The sequence below is a fragment of the Hyla sarda genome, chromosome 1 (assembly GCF_029499605.1).
Source record: "Hyla sarda isolate aHylSar1 chromosome 1, aHylSar1.hap1, whole genome shotgun sequence".
NCBI lineage: Eukaryota > Metazoa > Chordata > Amphibia > Anura > Hylidae > Hyla > Hyla sarda.
The window spans coordinates 421,012,263-421,032,072 of record NC_079189.1 but is presented as its reverse complement, the minus strand read 5'-3'; the positions used below and the strand labels follow the sequence as shown (position 1 = coordinate 421,032,072).

Here is a 19,810-nt window from a genome sequence, read left to right as displayed (position 1 = left end):
TGATTCAGAAACAATGACAACTACAAACCCGGCATTATTGGTAAATTCCCCCACAGTCTACAGTCTAAAACGTAGTGTTCAGTCCTACATGAATCATATACGTAGCCCTGCACAGAGCCTTATTAAAATAGGATATAGTACGAACTTTTTTGCTTTCCTATACAGAAGCAGTCCACCTCAATTATACAACACACATCTGCAGTACACAGAACCATATCTCAGGAATACAATTCATCTCTTGCTCTCCTTTCTGCGGCCCTGAAATGAAATACAACATTGCCAGAGACAAAAGAAAAATGGTAGCATTTGTGTTTTTTACATTGCCTATTTGAGGGAGATCAACCAATGTGCATTGTGATGAATTCATGCCTGCGCTGCTCTGCTGAGTTCAGTCTTCTATGTTGTTTGATGTATATCCTAAGTGCTCCGCAACGCTCTTTATTCCTGTGTTGTCCCATAGAAAGCTTGTCACAAAGCAGAAACCAATACGTGTTTTCAGTTTTCGAAAACTTTAAGTTCATGTTTAACCATTTATCATGCCTTCATACAGAACGTAGAATAAAATCTGTACAAGAAACAAATTTGGAAAACATATTGCTCACTTGTGAAGTTGTGAACTATTCATTCATTAAATAAATGCATCTGTAAATAAGTAGTAAAAATATGTTAGTTTCTCTAAAGGGTGTTAGTAGATAATTTCTTTTGTGTTCCACCATCAATGCCTTATTAAAGAGATATTACATGCAAAAAGGAGCAGATGCCAATCAGGTGTTGTAAAGGGTTATCTAGCCTTTAGAAGTTGAGATATAGACTCCTGTCAATCTAATATTTATAATCTATCTTATGATAGGTCTCCCTATATATATATAGTATATTATACCCAAATATCACAAACATTTAACCCCTCCCCTCATGTAGCCACACCCATGGCCAAAGTGGCCTGCTTAGTCAAAAAGCCTGGGCCCATTTTTGTTCCCTGTTCAGCCCTGATATAAACAATATATAACAATAGGTCATTTTTAGATGACGCATTCCCTTCAAAAAAGAAAAGTGCAACCCCCAGCAGGAGTTCAGTGTTGTGTATGACTTTTCTTCTTGACACTCAGAACTGTTCTTTTTTTGGAATAGGAGCCAAGCAATCTAAACTGTTATTTTGCTAGTGCTTTATTTTGTAAACCTTTATCTTATACTTCTACTTTCATACTCTTATACTTTTATACTGCAATAAAACTTTTATTCATCTTCGAAGTGGCATGACTATGAGTTATCGATTAGTTCAATGGAATCATTAAGAACCACTCAGTGCTACACATACTAAGTCTGGTGGTTGCAGAACAAACTGGATACATAAACTTAATAGCAATGGTGTCAAGAACCACAAGATCCTCTATCAAGTCCACCAGTCATATTTGTGCCCATATTGACTGTTGGCTTTTGCCTCTCCTACAGCACCACTGTGGGACTCCTCAATGCTATTTTCTCTAACAGCCGGCCCTTCTTAGGTGTTCTATGTGAGGTTGCAACTGTCACTTTTCATTATTGGCCCTGCCACCTTGTATTTGTAACCATAGCACACAGCATGTAATACAGCATGCACTTGTTTTCTGAGTATGGCCCCCAGCCACCAGGTGACGAACACAGTTCGAGCACAAAAGCAGCAACACTACAGTACAATGATATCTGTGACTTCCTGCAGGTAACCTTCATCTTATAACTGGCACTGTAATAGAGTATCCTTCCCTATCAGCCACAAGAGGCATTATTCCCACTTGCTTGGTCAGTTCTTTCAAGAGCCCAATAGGCTTGTCACTGATCCTCTCTGTTTACTTTGGATAAACAAGCCTCTCTCCAGACCTCAGGGTCAGTCTTTAATACCACAATATCCCAGCAATGGCTCCTAAATTTTGACAGTCTTTTCCAAACTGACTTACTGACTTATCCCCAGTGATTCCATTCTGGCTTTACCTTGCACACCCCCATTGGCACAATAGTTCTCTAGATCATTCTTTCAATTAACTATTTAAAGACCCCATTGCTCCACACACTCAGGATTTTAGTTGCTTTCTACTCTCCTCAGCCCACAAGCTGACTCCTAGGTGGCAGATTTAGGCCTACCAATTGCTGCCCTATATTGCACAGCACTATGTCAGCATATTGCTCAACATTGATGGCATTCGCACTTAGACACTCGTATGTGATTATACAATTCAGCGCCCTTGTATTTTTGGTTGATATTGCTCAACATTGACAAGTACAAGCTGACAGGCAGAAAATGATGCCTTCTGGTTGCTAAGTGACTCTGTTGGTGGCATCAGACACGAGGCCCACAGTTCCTCTACACCCGAAAGCTAATAGATACACAAAGGAGGAACACATCACAAATGGCATCTACAATAATTTACTTTCTCAAAGTGACAGACACTTTTTTTTATAAGAAGAGGAATATACAATTTATTCTACTTACAAGGGTATTGCACAGGCATAACTACTGAGCTCATGCAATAACAGTGCCATAAGTGTATAAAGCTGGCTGTTATGTAATAGTCCCCAATGCAGGAAGAAACCAAATTGCTTCCTTCATTTTTCAGAGGCCTTTTAAAAAATGAAGGACGCAATCTGATTGGTTGCTATGGGCAACTGCACAACTCTTCCTCTACACTGGTTTTGATGAATCTCCCCCATAGAGGGAGATTAATCAAAACCTGTCCAGAGGAAAAATTCTGAGTTGCCCATAGCAACCAATCAGATTGCTTCTTTCCTTTTTCACAAGGCCTCTGCAAAATGAAAGAAGCGATCTGATTGGTTGCTATGGGCAACTCAGCAGCTTTTCCTGGAAGTTTCTGAGTTGCCCATAGCAACCAGATTGCTTCCTTCATTTTTCAGAGGCCTTTTCAAAAATGAAAGAAGCAATCTGATTGGTTACTATGGGCAACGGCACAACTCTTCCTCTACACTGTTTTTGATGTATCTCCCCCATAGAGGGAGATTTATAAAAACCTGTCCAGAGGAAAAGTTTCTGAGTTGCCCATAGCAACCAATCAGATCGCTTCCTTCACGTTGCAGAGGCCTTGTGAAAAATGAAAGAAGCAATCTGATTGGTTGCTATGGGCAACTTTTCCAGGAAAGTAAAGTTAAACCACAACACTGTAAAACTCTGTCCCACACCAGGACTCAAACCCATGGTGGTCATCTCCCATCCACTGTGCTGCCAAGACAGTCCTGCTTATCTGACTGTTTTACATGCCGTGAGATCCCCATAGACCACAATAGACCTATTGGTTTCAATGGACAAATAATCACAGAGTTAATGCACTAGTCACAGTTCCCTATACCATTAAAGAAGGGAGGACTCAATATTCGCGAATATGCGCATATGCGGAAAACCAGTGTAGAGGAAGAGTTGTGCAGTTGCCCATAGCAACCAATCAGATTGCTTACTTCATTTTTGAAAAGGCCTCTGAAAAATGAAACAAGCGATCTGATTGGTTGCTATGGGCAACTCAGAAACTTTTCCTCTGGACAGGTTTTGATAAATTTCTCTCTATGGGGGAGATTCATCAAAAACAGTGTAGAGGAAGAGTTGTGCAGTTGCCCATAGCAACCAACCAGATTGCTTCCTTCATTTTTGAAAAGGCCTCTGAAAAATGAAGGAAGCAATCTGGTTGCTATGGGCAACTCAGAAATTTTCCAGGAAAAGTTTCTGAGTTGCCCATAGGAACCAATCAGATCGCTTCTTTCATTTTGCAGAGGCCTTGTGAAAAATGAAAGAAGCGATCTGATTGGTTGCTATGGGCAACTCAGCAGCATTTCCAGGAAAGTAAAGTTAAACAACAACACTATAAAACTCTGCCCCACCCCTTGACTCGAACCAGTGGTGGTCTCCCATCCACTGTGCTGCCAAGACGGTCCTGCTTAGCTTACTGTTTTAAATAACGTGAGATCCCCATAGACCACAATGGGCCTATTGATTTCAATGGGCAAAAAATCACAGAGTTAAAGCACCAGTCACAGTTCCCTATACCATTAAAGAAGGGAGGGCTCAATATTCGCGAATATGCGCATATGTGCATATATTAACGAATATGCAAATTTCACGAATATATGATGAATATTCGTCCATATATTCGCGAAATATTGCAAATTCGAATATGGCCTATGCCGCTCATCACTATTTAGCATCTCAGCAAGTATAGATAAAATCTTCATCTCTCTGTGCATCATTGCAATCCTACTCCCTCTAAGTCTTTATACTTGTCTATAAAATTAAACAGATAGGTTCGGCAATTAATCTTTTAAGCACTGTATATACAAGCCATGAATTCAGAGCCAATGCATCATTACCCTCTTATTCAGCACTTATATGCTCTATATTTAACAGGTGTATATACCTTTCTAGTTATATTGCACAGAGTTTCAATTAATATTTTCTGGTAACATATGTAAAGCACTAGAAGTGGCTCTGCAGTATATATTGATTGTAGTATCCTTGATGTATTTTGTCCTTCACTAAAAAAAAGGAATACAAAATTTCGCTTTTCCATTGTTGAGCTTTTCTGTCATACTGGCTTTTGGTGTGTGCTTTTTTCCACAGTATAGTGTACTGCCCTTGAATTATGATAGCATGCAGCATTTCAAGAAATAATGGTTAGAAAATGTAATAGAAAATAGGAATGCATTGCTATATCAAATATAGATGAACAGAGTTTGTCCTTTAGCACTATTCTTCTTTAGCAAATAAACAGAAAGCTGCATTCCTGAGTCCTGTCAAAAAAGGCCTGTAACTTTTAAAGTGACTGGCATCTCATCATGTATTTAGGGCCCTTTTTAGTTCCTTTTTGTTAAGGACCCAGGTAATATGTACTTTAGGTGCAATTTGAACATCTGTACTTTATTTTCCAGGTAAATTATCAGAAAGCTAGTATATACTCAAAAATAATATATAGTAGAAGGAACCAATGGAGCACTCATTGGGTATCAGTATAAAAATCGTGTTTATTCAATATTGGAGATGATAAAACAGCATAGTAAGAGACAGGGATAATGCGGGTAGCTTGTATAGGCAATGACCGTTTCTCACCACACAGGTGAATCTTCTGCCCTCCACTAGCACAATCACATTCTAGGCATGCTTCGGCAGGTGAAGGAAGAGGGACTACCACCCATGAGAGCAATATATAAGATATATATATATATATATATATATATATATATATATATATATCGACTTAAGGACCAAGGTCCTGAGTCCGCTCCCATTCTATAACGGGGGCCGCAGCTATTAACCCTTTAGATGCGGCATTCAAAGTCTAAAGTGAAACTAAAACTTTGCCGGCTAGCTCAGGGGGCTGTTCGGGATGCCGCGATTTCACAGTGACACAGCAGAAGGGTCCCTTACCTTGCCATCTAATGTCCGATCGCCAAATTACTGCTCAGTGCCTTAGATCCAGGCATGAGCAGTCAAGTGGCAGAATCATTGATCAATGGTTTCCTATGAGAAACCATTGAACAATGTAAAAGATCAGTGTGTGCAGTGTTATATCCCCCTATGGGAGCTATAAGATTGCAAAAAGAAAGTGGAAAAAAAGTGAATAAAGATCATTTATACAATGTTTGAATCACCCCCCTTTTCCCATTTAAAAAAAAAAAAAACAGTGTAAATAAAAATAAACATATGTGATATCGCCGCGTGCGGAAAGGTCCAAATTATAAAAATATATCGTTACTTAAATCGCACGGTCAATGGCGTACGCACAATAAAAATTCCAAATTACAAGATAGCGTATTTTGGTCACTTTTTATATCATGAAAAAATGAATAAAAAGCAATTAAAAAGTCCAAGCAATACAAAAATGATACCGATAAAAACTTCAGATAACAAAAAATGAGCCCTCATACCACCCCATATGCAGAAAAATAAAAAAAAAAAGCTATAGGGGTCAGAAGATGACAATTTTAAACGTATACATTTTCCTGCATGTAGTTATGATTTTTTTTTCAGAAGTACGACAAAATCAAACCTATATAAGTAGGGTATCATTTTAATCATATGGACCTACCGAATAAAGAGAAGGTGTCATTTTTACCGAAAAAGGTACGGTGTAGAAACAGAAGCCCCCAAAATTTATAAAATGGCGTTTTTGTTTTCAATTTTGTCTCACAATGATTTTTTTTTCCCGTTTCGCCGTAGATTCACAAATTACAAAAAAAAGAGCCAAATTCAGCAGGGTCGTACAGACCCAAAGAACCAAGAGTGTTACACCTATGCTCAAAACCTCTGCTCTGTGACATTTTATAAGAATATTCTCCCCTAGATGCTTGCAGATGAAGATGCCTCTGTAATATAGCATCTGATAGATAAATGTTTTTTTTTTGTCAAATTTTTTGTGTATTGAATAAAAAAACTCTTCACATCTACATATAAAATCAAGGGCTGCATTAAGGAATCATACAACTTCAGGAGTTTACAGGTGATACTCGAAAAATTTGAATATTGTGCAAAAGTTCATTTATTTCAGTAATGCAATTTAAAAGGTGAAACTAATATATGAGAGAGACTCATTACATGCAAAGCAATATAGTTCAAGCAGTGATTTGTCATAATTGTGATGATTATGGCTTACAGCTCATGAAAACCCCAAATCCACAATCTCACAAAATTAGAATAGTGTGAAAAGGTGCAATACTCCAGGCTCAAAGCGCCCCACTCTAATCAACTAATTAAGCCATAATCCCTACAAAGGGTTTCTGAGCCTTTTTAATGGATCTCAGTCTGGTTCAGTAGCAATCACAATCATGTGACTGCTGACCTGACAATTGTGCAGAAAACCATCATTGACACCCTCCATAAAGAGGGAAAGCCTCAAAAGGTAATTGCAAACAAAGTAGGATGTTCTCAAAGTGCTGTATCAAAGCACATTAATAGAAAGTTATGTGGAAGGGAAAAGTGTGTAAGAAAAAGGTGCACAAGCAGTAGGGATGACCGCAGCCTGGAGAGCATTGTCAGGAAAAAGCCATTCAAAAGTGTTGTGGACTTTCACAAGGAGTGGACTGAGGCTGGGGTCAGTGCATCAAGAGCCACCACACACAGACGGGTCCTGGACATGGGCTTCCAACATTCCTATTGTCAAGCCGCTCCGGAACAACAAACAAGGTCAGAAGCGTCTTACATGGGCTAAAGAAAAACAGACCTGGGCTAAAGAAAAACAGACCTGGGCTAAAGAAAAACAGACCTGGGCTAAAGAAAAACAGACCTGGGCTAAAGAAAAACAGACCTGGGCTAAAGAAAAACAGACCTGGGCTAAAGAAAAACAAACCTGGTCTGTCGCTCAGCGCAGTGCCACAGGCTGATAGCTTCCATGCCATGCCGCATTGAGGCAGTCATTGCTGCAAAAGGGGCCCAAACCAAGTACTGAATACATATGCATGCTTCTACTTTTCCCAAGGTCCGATATTGTCCTATATACAATCCTTTTTTTCTTGATTGCATGTAATATTAAAATTTTCTGAGATTGTGGATTTGGGGTTTTCATGAGCTGTAAGCCATATTCATCACAATTATGACAAATCACGGCTTGAACTATCGTCCTTTGCATGTATTGAGTCTCTCTCTCATATATTAGTTTCACCTTTTAAGTTGCATTTCTGAAATAAATCAACTTTTGCACAATATTCAAATTTTTCGAGCATCACCTCTATGTGGCTCGGCAACAGATGGTTGTATAAAGGGCATAGCAAAGTCATGAACCCTGGTCTCTCTTTATTCTGCTGTACACCTAAAAAACAGGAGGGATGAATTGTTCTCAGGTGTTTTTGTGTAAACTGCAGGGCTCATACTGGGACAGCTGAACTAAGTGTTTTGTGAATAAGTGGAGTTGAAAGAAAGAGATGAAGCCTATGTGGGTATATTCTGTAAATTTTTCTTTGGAAATTTGATCACTGCACAGCATACATATGTATGTGTACATGAAACAGGAAACCCAGGGTAAATACCTTTGTGGAAGATGTTAGTTTGTTGCCGACCTTAACCCCTTAAGGACCGGGGGGTTTTCCGTTTTTGCATTTTCGTTTTTTCCTCCTTGCCTTTAAAAAATCATAACTCTTTCAATTTTGCACCTAAAAATCCATATGATGGCTTATTTTTTGTGCCACCAATTCTACTTTGTAATGATATCAGTCATTTTGCCCAAAAATCTACGGTGAAACGGAAAAAAAAATCATTGTGCGACAAAATTGAAAAAAAATCGCTGTTTTGTAACTTTTGGGGGCTTCCGTTTCTACGTAGTACATTTTTCACTAAAAATTATATCTTATCTTTATTCTGTAAGTCCATACGATTAAAATGATACCCTACTTATATAGGTTTGATTTTGTCGGACTTCTGGAAAAAATCATAACTACATGCAGGAAAATTTATACGTTTAAAATTGTCATCTTCTGACCCCTATAACTTTTTTATTTTTTATTTTGTCTGGGGCGGTATGAGGGCTCATTTTTTGCGCCATGATCTGAATTTTTTAACGGTACCATTTTTGCATTGATAGGACTTATTGATCGCCTTTTATTCATTTTTAAAAGATATAAAAAGTGACCAAAAATGCACTATTTTGGACTTGCACGCCATTGACCGAGCGGTTTAATTAATGATATATTTTTATAATTCGGACATTTCCGCACGTGGTGATACCATATATGTTTATTTTTATTTACACTGTGTTTTTTTTTTTATTGGAAAAGGGGGGTGATTCAAACTTTTAATAGGGGAGGAGTTAAATGATCTTTATTCACTTTTTTTTCACTTTTTTTTTGCAGTGTAATAGGTCCCATAGGAACCTATAACACTGCACACACTGATCTTCATCATTGATCACTGGTTTATCATAAGAAACCAGTGATCAACGATTCTGCCGCATGACTGCTCATGCCTGGATCTCAGGCACTGAGCAGTCATTCGGCGAACAGACAGCGAGGAGGCAGGTAGGGGCCCTCCCGCTGTCCTGTCAGCTGTTCGGGATGCCACGATTAGCCGCGGCTATCCCGAACAGCCCGACTGAGCTAGCCGGCAACTTTCACTTTCGCTTTCAGCTCTGAGCGCGCGGCTAAAGGGTTAATAGCTCGCGGCGCCACGATCGGCGCTGCGTGCTATTAGAGGCGGGTCCCGGCTTCACTATGACGCCGGGCCCGCCGTGATATGACGTGGGGTTACTGTGTTACCCCGCGTTATATCAGGAGAGCAGGACCAAGGACGTACCGGTACGTCCTTGGTCCTTAAGGGGTTAAAGTACTCCGCCCCTAGCATCTTATCCCTTATCCCCGGGATCTCCGCTACAGCAACCCGCTATCATTACTCCACAGAGCACACTCGCTCTGTGCTTAATGACCGACGATACAGGGACCGGAGCATTGTGACGTCACGGCTCAGCTCCCTCGTTACGCCACGGCTGCCCCCTTAATGCAAGTCTATGATTCCTTATGCCAAATGAATAACTTTGTAATTGGCTTTCCTTAAAAAATGGAAAAAAAAAAAAAAAACATGTTAGTTTTTCTGCTGTATACTTCTGGCCACCAGGGTTCTCCCTTCTTGGCCAGAACACATTCCGTTGGGTCAAAATGTCAGATTTTGGTCTCCTGCTTGTAATAGCAGGAGACCTAACTCAGGGTGTGTTTCTCTGCACTGAGTTTGATTGACAGCTGCACAGAGCCTCACTGAAAGCAGTTGCACAGACTAAGCTGCACAGACTAAAAGCTGAACAGAGCCTCACTGAAAGATACACAGACTGAAAGCTGCTGCACAGAGCTTGAGGTCTTCTATTCATCACAGCACTGCAACGATGTGAGGGCGGATGTGGCCCCTCAGCAGGCTTTAATGATGTCATGTCTGGGAAGCACCCACCTTCTTCTGCTGGGATATTTCACTATATGAGCAAGAAGAAAGGTAAGATACACAGCTTTTTAAAGCTCTGACATTTTTCTAAGGGTAGGAGGGGTGTTAGGAGTAGTTGGGAACATAGCCTGAGTAAGTTTAGAAAAGTTTATTCAGTGACATGTACTCTTTAAACCAATTTCTGGAGTAAGTTTTTAAAGGAAAACTGTCAGATATTTTCTCCCGCACTATCCACAGGTACTGATGGATAGTGCGGAAGACGCTGATTCCAACAAGCCCTACCTTGCGTGGATCCGCCCGGCTGTTCGCCTGCAATTGTGGTTTTGTTCTATCTGTATATCTTGCTGTAACTGGCACGAGTGGGGCTTCTGCAACTAGCTGGCACTGACGTCAGCGCCGCTTATGAATATTCATACCCCTTCCCTCCAGTTCTCCCTCTCTTCGCCGCTCCTAACTGGAGGGAGGGGGGATGAATATTCATAAGCTGTGCTGACGTCAGTGCCAGTTAGCTGCAGAAGCCCTGCCCATTCCAGTTACAGCAAGATATACACATAGAATAAAACCACAATTGCAGGCGAACAGCTGGGCGGATCCAGGCAAGGTAGGGCTCATTGGAATCAGCGTCTCCCGCACTATCCATCAGTACCTGTGGATAGTGCGGGAGAAAATATCTGACATTTTCTTTTAATGTCTGCTGGGCTGTGTGAGGTCATGCCCACTTCCTGCTAAGCCCTGCCCACTGGCAGCATAGCAGGGTGAATAGTTACAACATTGTACACAAAAGGCAGCCTATGCAAACATTTAACATTTTTGTGTACAAGGAAACTACATTCCCTACAAAGAAATGGTTAGGCAAGTAGCTGGGTTAATGTAGTTAATGTAAGTAGAAAGGGTTCCAAGAAAAGGAAGGCCACTCTTGTTTTGTTTTTTTACTTCAAATAAAAATTGCCAAGTTGGGTGATGATGGGAGGGCGTCAGTCTCAGAAATGGCTGCTCTTGTGAAGGCTTCTTTTCCTTGAAGGAAAACTGACAGCTGATTTGCCTGCACTAAAGCCAGTACACAAAGTTATAGTGAAGGTGAACTGGGTTAAAATAATGTTTTACTCATTCGGATCCAGGGTGCGGTTCCAAATAAACATGATCAGCCCCCATTGTGCTAATACGGTTGGGAGAACCAGTATTTGATACAGTGCTGATTTTGCAGGTTTTCCTACTTACAAAGCATGTGTAGGTCTGTAATTTTTATCATATGTACTCTTCAACTGTGAGAGATGGAATCTAAAAATTCCGCCTCTCCCAGACCTGTTATTTTCTCTTTAAGAAGCCTTCCTGTTCTCGACTCATTACCTGTGTTAACTGCCACTGTTTGAACTCTTTGCCTGTGTAAAAGACACCTGTCCACATAGATAATCAAACAGACTCCTACCTCTCCACAATGACCAAGACCAGAGAGCTGTGTAAGAACATCAGGGATAAAATAGTAGACCTGCATAAGGCTGAGATGGGCTGTAGGACAATAGGCAAGCAGCTTGGTGAGAAGGTGAGAAGCTTGGTGAGAAGAACAACTGTTGGCGCAATTATTAGAAAATGGTAGAACCTCAAGATGGCGGTCCATCTCCCTCGGTCTGGAGTTCCATGCAAAATCTCACCTCGTGGGGCATCAATAATTGTGAGGGATCAGCCCAGAACTACACGACAGGACCTGGTCAATGACCTGAAGAGAGCTGGGACCACAGTCTCAAAAAAAACATTAGTAGCACACTAATATTTGCTAGGGGATCAAATACTTGTTTCATTCAGTAAGCATCATTCAGTAAGTAATGCAAATAAAGTTTTTAAAAGTCATACAATGTGATTTTCTGGATTTTTGTTTTAGATTCCGTCTCTCACAGTTGAAGAGTACCTATAATAATAATAATAATATATATATATATATATATATATATATATATATATATATATATATTATTATTATATTTATTATATATATATACAGCAACAGAAGAATGCAGCAGCACACTGCCAGCACAAGGATATAGGTGCAACATGAATATGCAGTTAAAACATGGAGAGCTATACAGCTATGGTGTAATAGATGCAAATGTGAAACTATGAAATAGTGAGGCACTTAGCTCGCAAATTTGTCTCCGCCGTCGGTCAAATAGCTTGGACCGTCCCACCGTGATAAGGTAGCCTCCTGGGACGGACCCTACTCTGTGAATATGCCTCTGTGTGAACAGTTCAGTAAGCATGGTAGGATCTGGAACATCCAAGCCACCTTATATACACACCTGATAGAAGTGGGTGGGGTGCAAGGCCAACATGGAGGTAGCCACTCCCCCGTATGTGCAATACAGACAAAGAATAAGTCAGCCAGCACTTTAGTTGATACCAAACTATTATATGGACCTGGCCTACAGGTGCACGCTACTAGGCTAGATATACAGCAACAGAAGAATGCAGCAGCACACTGCCAGCACAAGGATATAGGTGCAACATGAATATGCAGTTAAAACATGGAGAGCTATACAGCTATGGTGTAATAGATGCAAATGTGAAACTATGAAATAGTGAGGCACTTAGCTCGCAAATTTGTCTCCGCCGGCGGTCAAATAGCTTGGACCGTCCCACCGCGATAAGGTAGCCTCCTGGGACGGACCCTACTCTGTGAATATGCCTCTGTGTGAACAGTTCAGTAAGCATGGTAGGATCTGGAACATCCAAGCCACCTTATATACACACCTGATAGAGCACCTATATCCTTGTGCTGGCAGTGTGCTGCTGCATTCTTCTGTTGCTGTATATCTAGCCTAGTAGCGTGCACCTGTAGGCCAGGTCCATATAATAGTTTGGTATCAACTAAAGTGCTGGCTGACTTATTCTTTGTCTGTATTGCACATACGGGGGAGTGGCTACCTCCATGTTGGCCTTGCACCCCACCCACCTCTATCAGGTGTGTATATAAGGTGGCTTGGATGTTCCAGATCCTACCATGCTTACTGAACTGTTCACACAGAGGCATATTCACAGAGTAGGGTCCGTCCCAGGAGGCTACCTTATCGCGGTGGGACGGTCCAAGCTATTTGACCGCCGGCGGAGACAAATTTGCGAGCTAAGTGCCTCACTATTTCATAGTTTCACATTTGCATCTATTACACCATAGCTGTATAGCTCTCCATGTTTTAACTGCATATTCATGTTGCACCTATATCCTTGTGCTGGCAGTGTGCTGCTGCATTCTTCTGTTGCTGTATATCTAGCCTAGTAGCGTGCACCTGTAGGCCAGGTCCATATAATAGTTTGGTATCAACTAAAGTGCTGGCTGACTTATTCTTTGTCTGTATTGCACATACGGGGGAGTGGCTACCTCCATGTTGGCCTTGCACCCCACCCACCTCTATCAGGTGTGTATATAAGGTGGCTTGGATGTTCCAGATCCTACCATGCTTACTGAACTGTTCACACAGAGGCATATTCACAGAGTAGGGTCCGTCCCAGGAGGCTACCTTATCGCGGTGGGACGGTCCAAGCTATTTGACCGCCGGCGGAGACAAATTTGCGAGCTAAGTGCCTCACTATTTCATAGTTTCACATTTGCATCTATTACACCATAGCTGTATAGCTCTCCATGTTTTAACTGCATATTCATGTTGCACCTATATCCTTGTGCTGGCAGTGTGCTGCTGCATTCTTCTGTTGCTGTATATCTAGCCTAGTAGCGTGCACCTGTAGGCCAGGTCCATATAATAGTTTGGTATCAACTAAAGTGCTGGCTGACTTATTCTTTGTCTGTATTGCACATACGGGGGAGTGGCTACCTCCATGTTGGCCTTGCACCCCACCCACCTCTATCAGGTGTGTATATAAGGTGGCTTGGATGTTCCAGATCCTACCATGCTTACTGAACTGTTCACACAGAGGCATATTCACAGAGTAGGGTCCGTCCCAGGAGGCTACCTTATCGCGGTGGGACGGTCCAAGCTATTTGACTGCCGGCGGAGACAAATTTGCGAGCTAAGTGCCTCACTATTTCATAGTTTCACATTTGCATCTATTACACCATAGCTGTATAGCTCTCCATGTTTTAACTGCATATTCATGTTGCACCTATATCCTTGTGCTGGCAGTGTGCTGCTGCATTCTTCTGTTGCTGTATATCTAGCCTAGTAGCGTGCACCTGTAGGCCAGGTCCATATAATAGTTTGGTATCAACTAAAGTGCTGGCTGACTTATTCTTTGTCTGTATTGCACATACGGGGGAGTGGCTACCTCCATGTTGGCCTTGCACCCCACCCACCTCTATCAGGTGTGTATATAAGGTGGCTTGGATGTTCCAGATCCTACCATGCTTACTGAACTGTTCACACAGAGGCATATTCACAGAGTAGGGTCCGTCCCAGGAGGCTACCTTATCGCGGTGGGACGGTCCAAGCTATTTGACCGCCGGCGGAGACAAATTTGCGAGCTAAGTGCCTCACTATTTCATAGTTTCACATTTGCATCTATTACACCATAGCTGTATAGCTCTCCATGTTTTAACTGCATATTCATGTTGCACCTATATTCTTGTGCTGGCAGTGTGCTGCTGCATTCTTCTGTTGCTGTATATCTAGCCTAGTAGCGTGCACCTGTAGGCCAGGTCCATATAATAGTTTGGTATCAACTAAAGTGCTGGCTGACTTATTCTTTGTCTATATATATATATATATATATATATATATATATATATATATATATATGTTACATACCTCTACATGCTTTGTAAGTAGGAAAACCTGAAAAATCGTCAGTGTATCAAACACTTGTTCTCCCCACTGTATGTTAATAAGCCTTCTTTGCGTGATGGAGACAGTGTTTAGAGGTTCCCTGAGAGGAGACCCAGTGGCTGGCACTGGAGTGGTAAGGCAGAGGGAGGTTTAAGTTTTTTACTTTTGTTATGGCAAAGGGACTATGTACTGCAAGGGGGCACAATGGGAGTCATGTACAACGAGGTTGATGACAATGGGGGGCTTTATACTGTGTGGAGGGCACCAGGGGGCAATGTTCTGTGTGGGAGGGACACAAGTGGGACAACGTACTGTGTGAGAGGGACACATAAGGAGTTTGTCAAGCAGGCTGTAAATCATGGCTGGAGGAAGTCATAATGGTCTTCCGAGCTGGATGAAGGTAAAAAATAAAGGGAAAGAGAGCAATTCAAAGAAGGCACCACATGGGAATCACTGGATGTCACTATAATCACAAAAACAATGTGGGAGGGGGGGGGCACCTCTTATATCCTTTGGCTATATATCTGCATGTACAGTACAAAATAATTCTCTGTATTCTTTTTTTAGGCTCTATCATTCAGAATCAGAATTATATTTTATAGTGATATTTGGCCTAATAGTAGAATGGACCTGTCCCTATACTATGCTGCCAATATCCAGGTGACAAATGTAACTGAATAAGTTCAATCAAAGTTATGTTCATATTTGTGATCATTTGTTCAGTATTCCCATATTTTTGGCTACAAATCATAAGCCACATTGAATAAACTATTTTTTGCAGAGAATGCAAATACTAGAAACATTTATTTTATTTATTGGAAATCAAGCCGTAGTTTGCAGAGCGTAAATTGCACTGAGATGCGGTGATAAACAATACATCAATAATAACTTATTTACTGCCAGACAGCTAATGTAAATAGGGCTCCATTTATTCTCTGACTGCCGCAATAGTGTGTAAAGTAGTTTAGGTAGATGCATAACTGACACTCAACTTCATACACTCTGACACTTCTATTACTTTTCTTTAGAGCAAAATACTCCTAAATATAGAACGATTGCATCAGAATGTATTAGCGAATGATTGATTTATGGAGAGACTTGGTGGAAAGGTTATGCTGCTTTTTGTTAGCTTTGCCAATTTAGCTTAATAATTTTAGTTTTTAGGAGTTCATGTTCTACATAATGATAATATTACTTAGTTTGATCTTCTGGCAGTTACACAAAGCACGATCATTTATATAACGCAGTGAAACTAGAATTTGTTTTAAATTTTATCCATTTTTAATCTATAAATTTAATGCTGATTTTATTGAAATTTTTAGCTATAAGAGAGGGATATCAATTTGTTCCATGAACAATACAATAGCTATTTTTCAATTGTGTTTTGAAGCTTAGGACTCAGCCTTAATGGGGCCATTTTTGAAAAAAGAAATGTTCATATGATAAGCGTATCTATAAGTTTGCTTAGCTAGATGGTCAAGATTCCTATTAGAGAGCTATATTTCCCCTATATTGGGACAACAGAGGCTGATCTCTATAGCCTATTGTGCTGGTGATAAAGCTCCATTTAACCCCTTAAGGACACAGCCAATTTTGACCTTAAGGACCAGGGCATTTTTTGCAAATCTGAACTATGTGACTTTATGCATTAATAACTCTGGGATGTTTTTACTTTTCAGTCTGACTCTAAGATAATTTTTTCGTGACATATTCTACTTTAGTATACAGGGTGGGCCATTTACATGGATACATCTTAATAAAATGGGAATGGTTGGTGATATTAACTTCCTGTTTGTGGCACATTAGTATATGTGAGGGGGGAAACTTTTCAAGATGGGTGGTGACCATGGCGGCCATTTTGAAGCCAGCCATTTTGAAGTCGGCCATTTTGAATCCAACTTTGGTTTTTTCAATAGGAAGAGGGTCATGTGACACATCAAACTTATTGGGTATTCCACAAGAAAACCAATGACGTGCTTGGTTTTAACGTAACTTTATTCTTTCATGAGTTATTTGCAAGTTTCTGACCACTTATAAAATGTGTTCAATGTGCTGCCCATTGTGTTGGATTGTCAATGCAACCCTCTTCTCCCACTCTTCACACACTGATAGCAACACCACAGGAGAAATGCTAGCACAGGCTTCCAGTATCCGTAGTTTCAGGTGCTGCACATCTCTTATCTTCACAGCATAGACAGTTGCCTTCAGATGACCCCAAAGATAAAAGTCTAAAGGGGTCAGATCGGGAGACCTTGGGGGCCATTCAACTGGCCCACGACGACCAATCCACTTGATGTGTTTCCCTCTTTATGCACTGAAGCTGGCATGTTCCCTGAGTATTTCCAGCAAGATGGTGCAACACCACTTTATGGGTGTCAGGTACGAGCATTCCTAGATGAACAGTTTCCTGGAAAGTAGATTGGTAGTCGTGGGCCAGTTGAATGGCCCCCAAGGTCTCCCGATCTGACCCCCTTAGACTTTTATCTTTGGGGTCATCTGAAGGCAATTGTCTATGCTGTGAAGAGACGAGATGTGCAGCACCTGAAACTACGGATACTGGAAACCTGTGCTAGCATTTCTCCTGTGGTGTTGCTATCAGTGTGTGCAGAGTGGGAGAAGAGGGTTGCATTGACAATCCAAAACAATGGGCAGCACATTGAAAACATTTTATAAGTGGTCAGAAACTTGTAAATAACTCATGAAAGAATAAAGTTACTAAACTCACACATGACCCTCTTCCTATTGAAAAAACAAAAGTTGGATTCAAAATGGCCAACTTCAAAATGGCTGCCATGGTCACCACCCATCTTGAAAAGTTTCCCCCCTCACATATACTAATGTGCCAAAAAGAGGAAGTTAATATCACAAACCATTCCCATTTTATTAAGGTGCAGCCATATAAATGGCCCACCCTTTAGTGGTAAATTTTCATCATTATTTGCATCATTTCTTGGTGATTCATTCCAAAATTTCATGAAAATGATGAAAATGTAGCTTTTTTCTAACTTTGAAGCTCTCTGCTTTTAAGGAAAATGGACGTACCAAATAAATTATATAATAATTCACATTTACAATATGTCTATTTTATGTTCGCATCATAAAGTTGCCATGTTTTTACTTCAAAGTATAGCAGCAATTTTCCAAATTTTCACGAAAAATTCTAAATCTGAATTTTTCTTGGAAATATTCAGTTTGAACTTCCAGCTCTTGCAAAACTACAACTCCCAGCATGCAGTGACAGACCGTGCATGCTGGGAGTTCTAGTTTTTCCACAGTTTGAGGCACACTGGTGGGGAAACACTGAGTTAGGTAACAGACCCTCCCACACACAACACAATACACATAAGGGGAGATTTATCAAAACCTGTCCAGAGGAAAAGTTGCTGGGTTGCCCCTGGCAACCAATCAGATCACTTCTTTCATTTCTTAGAGGCCTTTTCAAAAATGAAAGAAGCAAGCTGATTGGTTGCTATGGGCAACTCAGAAACTTTTCCTCTGGACAGGTTTTGATGAATCTCCCCTCCATAGCATTTAGACATAAAATTTCAAATTAGTCAAATGTAATGAAATCTACACTTAATGGCCTCAACTTCTAATCTACACTACTACTTTCATAGTATATCTTTAGAACAATGTCAACAGAAGAAATGTTCTTCTAGAGCTTCATGGTTTGGGTTAGCTGGAGAATGCTTGAGCAGAGCTTTATGGAGGCTAATTAACCTGATAATGGGAGACATCGCCAAAGAAAAGCACATAAAGGTACCTCTGCATTTCAGCCTGCCTGCGCAAACATTGCGGATTACTTCCATCCAACTGCTACAGCTCTGTCGGCCCCAGACTCCAGATTGCAGCCTAGTAAGCAGGGTGCACCCATACAGCCTGTGGTGGTAGTAATGACATCATCGCTTGCATCCCTGACTGCCAGCGCTACTAATATCTCTCTGCCTGCCATGCAACTCACTAAGAAAGGGGACATGTCTCTACCTACCCCCAGCTACCAGGGTCAGACTTCTCCTCCTGCATCTGCTTTAATATCCCAGGAGCAGCCCACAGAAATTGCTCAGCCTGCTTCTATACCCCTGCATGAACCTACAGCTCAGTCACTAGCTGCTCAGCCTTATCTATGAGATCTCTCCTCTGGGGCTGATTCTTCAGCCATGGATTCTAATGATCCAGATTTTTTCCATCTTCTATGTGGGGTAGGAGCCCCCCCTCCCCGGCTAGAATCCAAAGAAATATTCTAAATGAGATCTTCCCTCTTACTCGGAGGATTTATTGCCTTGCTCAAGTGATACTGATTCAGGTTCCAGCATTTGCACAGTCCACCATAAGAAATTGGACTCTAATCAAGTGTCTGTAACCCCTTCCACCCCACCACTGGGACCTGATGAAGCTGTTCATATACTTGATGATCATCCAGAATTACGGGCCCTTCTAACACTACTTCCAACAAAATTGGACCTAGCACTTCTTGCTACTGATTTAAAAAGCTCCTTGCGATGGTACCTTGAAGGGGTACAATCAGAGGTTTGCCTATTACAAACCAAAGTCTCTGAACTTAAACTCACTAAGTACTCTGTAGAAATTATTCTACGTGAATTACAAGATACGGTAAATTCACATGATCATGCTTTACATTCTCTATCTGCTACTGTTGATGATCTTGAAAACCGAAACTGTAGAAACAATTGTGGTAGCCCTTGGGGAGTGTTGGTAGTGGGGGTATTGTTTCGGTAAATGAGGGGTTAATGTTAACCCTATAGTTCGTGACGCCAGGCTGAGGGCTAGTATGCTGAGGTAATTCTCCAGACTATCGCCGCCCTTCCCAGTAACGATAGGTGCATGTATGTGAGCATACATGTGTGCATGTAATAAAATGACTGAAGATCCACAAAGTAGTTGAACTTTAACTTGAAGAACTTTACTTAGATGCTTGTGGTACATCCAATGAACAATAACAGTCTCAGGCAAACAGTCTCTATATATCTCAATGACTGACAATTGTTGCAGACCTTGAATGAAATTAAAGTCTCTGAATTTAGGGTAATTATTGCAGATCCGTCCGAATTTAGGGGATAGATAAGGTCCGGTGATCCTGCAGAGTGCTTAGAGATTGATACACTCGCCATCCTGAACATATTAGCCGTTGCTGCAAGGCTCAGGC

The 19,810-nt window shown here is 41.0% G+C and overlaps 1 long non-coding RNA gene across 1 annotated transcript; it reads right to left on the bottom strand.

The window, feature by feature from the left end:
• Positions 1-308: 308 nt before the first annotated feature.
• LOC130308976 (uncharacterized) lies at positions 309-18,516 on the bottom strand. The gene is made up of 3 exons (XR_008857743.1): positions 18,410-18,516; positions 4,389-4,506; positions 309-565 (listed from the first exon to the last, which is right to left on the bottom strand). It is a non-coding gene; the product is annotated as an uncharacterized LOC130308976 (long non-coding RNA).
• Positions 18,517-19,810: the final 1,294 nt, after the last annotated feature.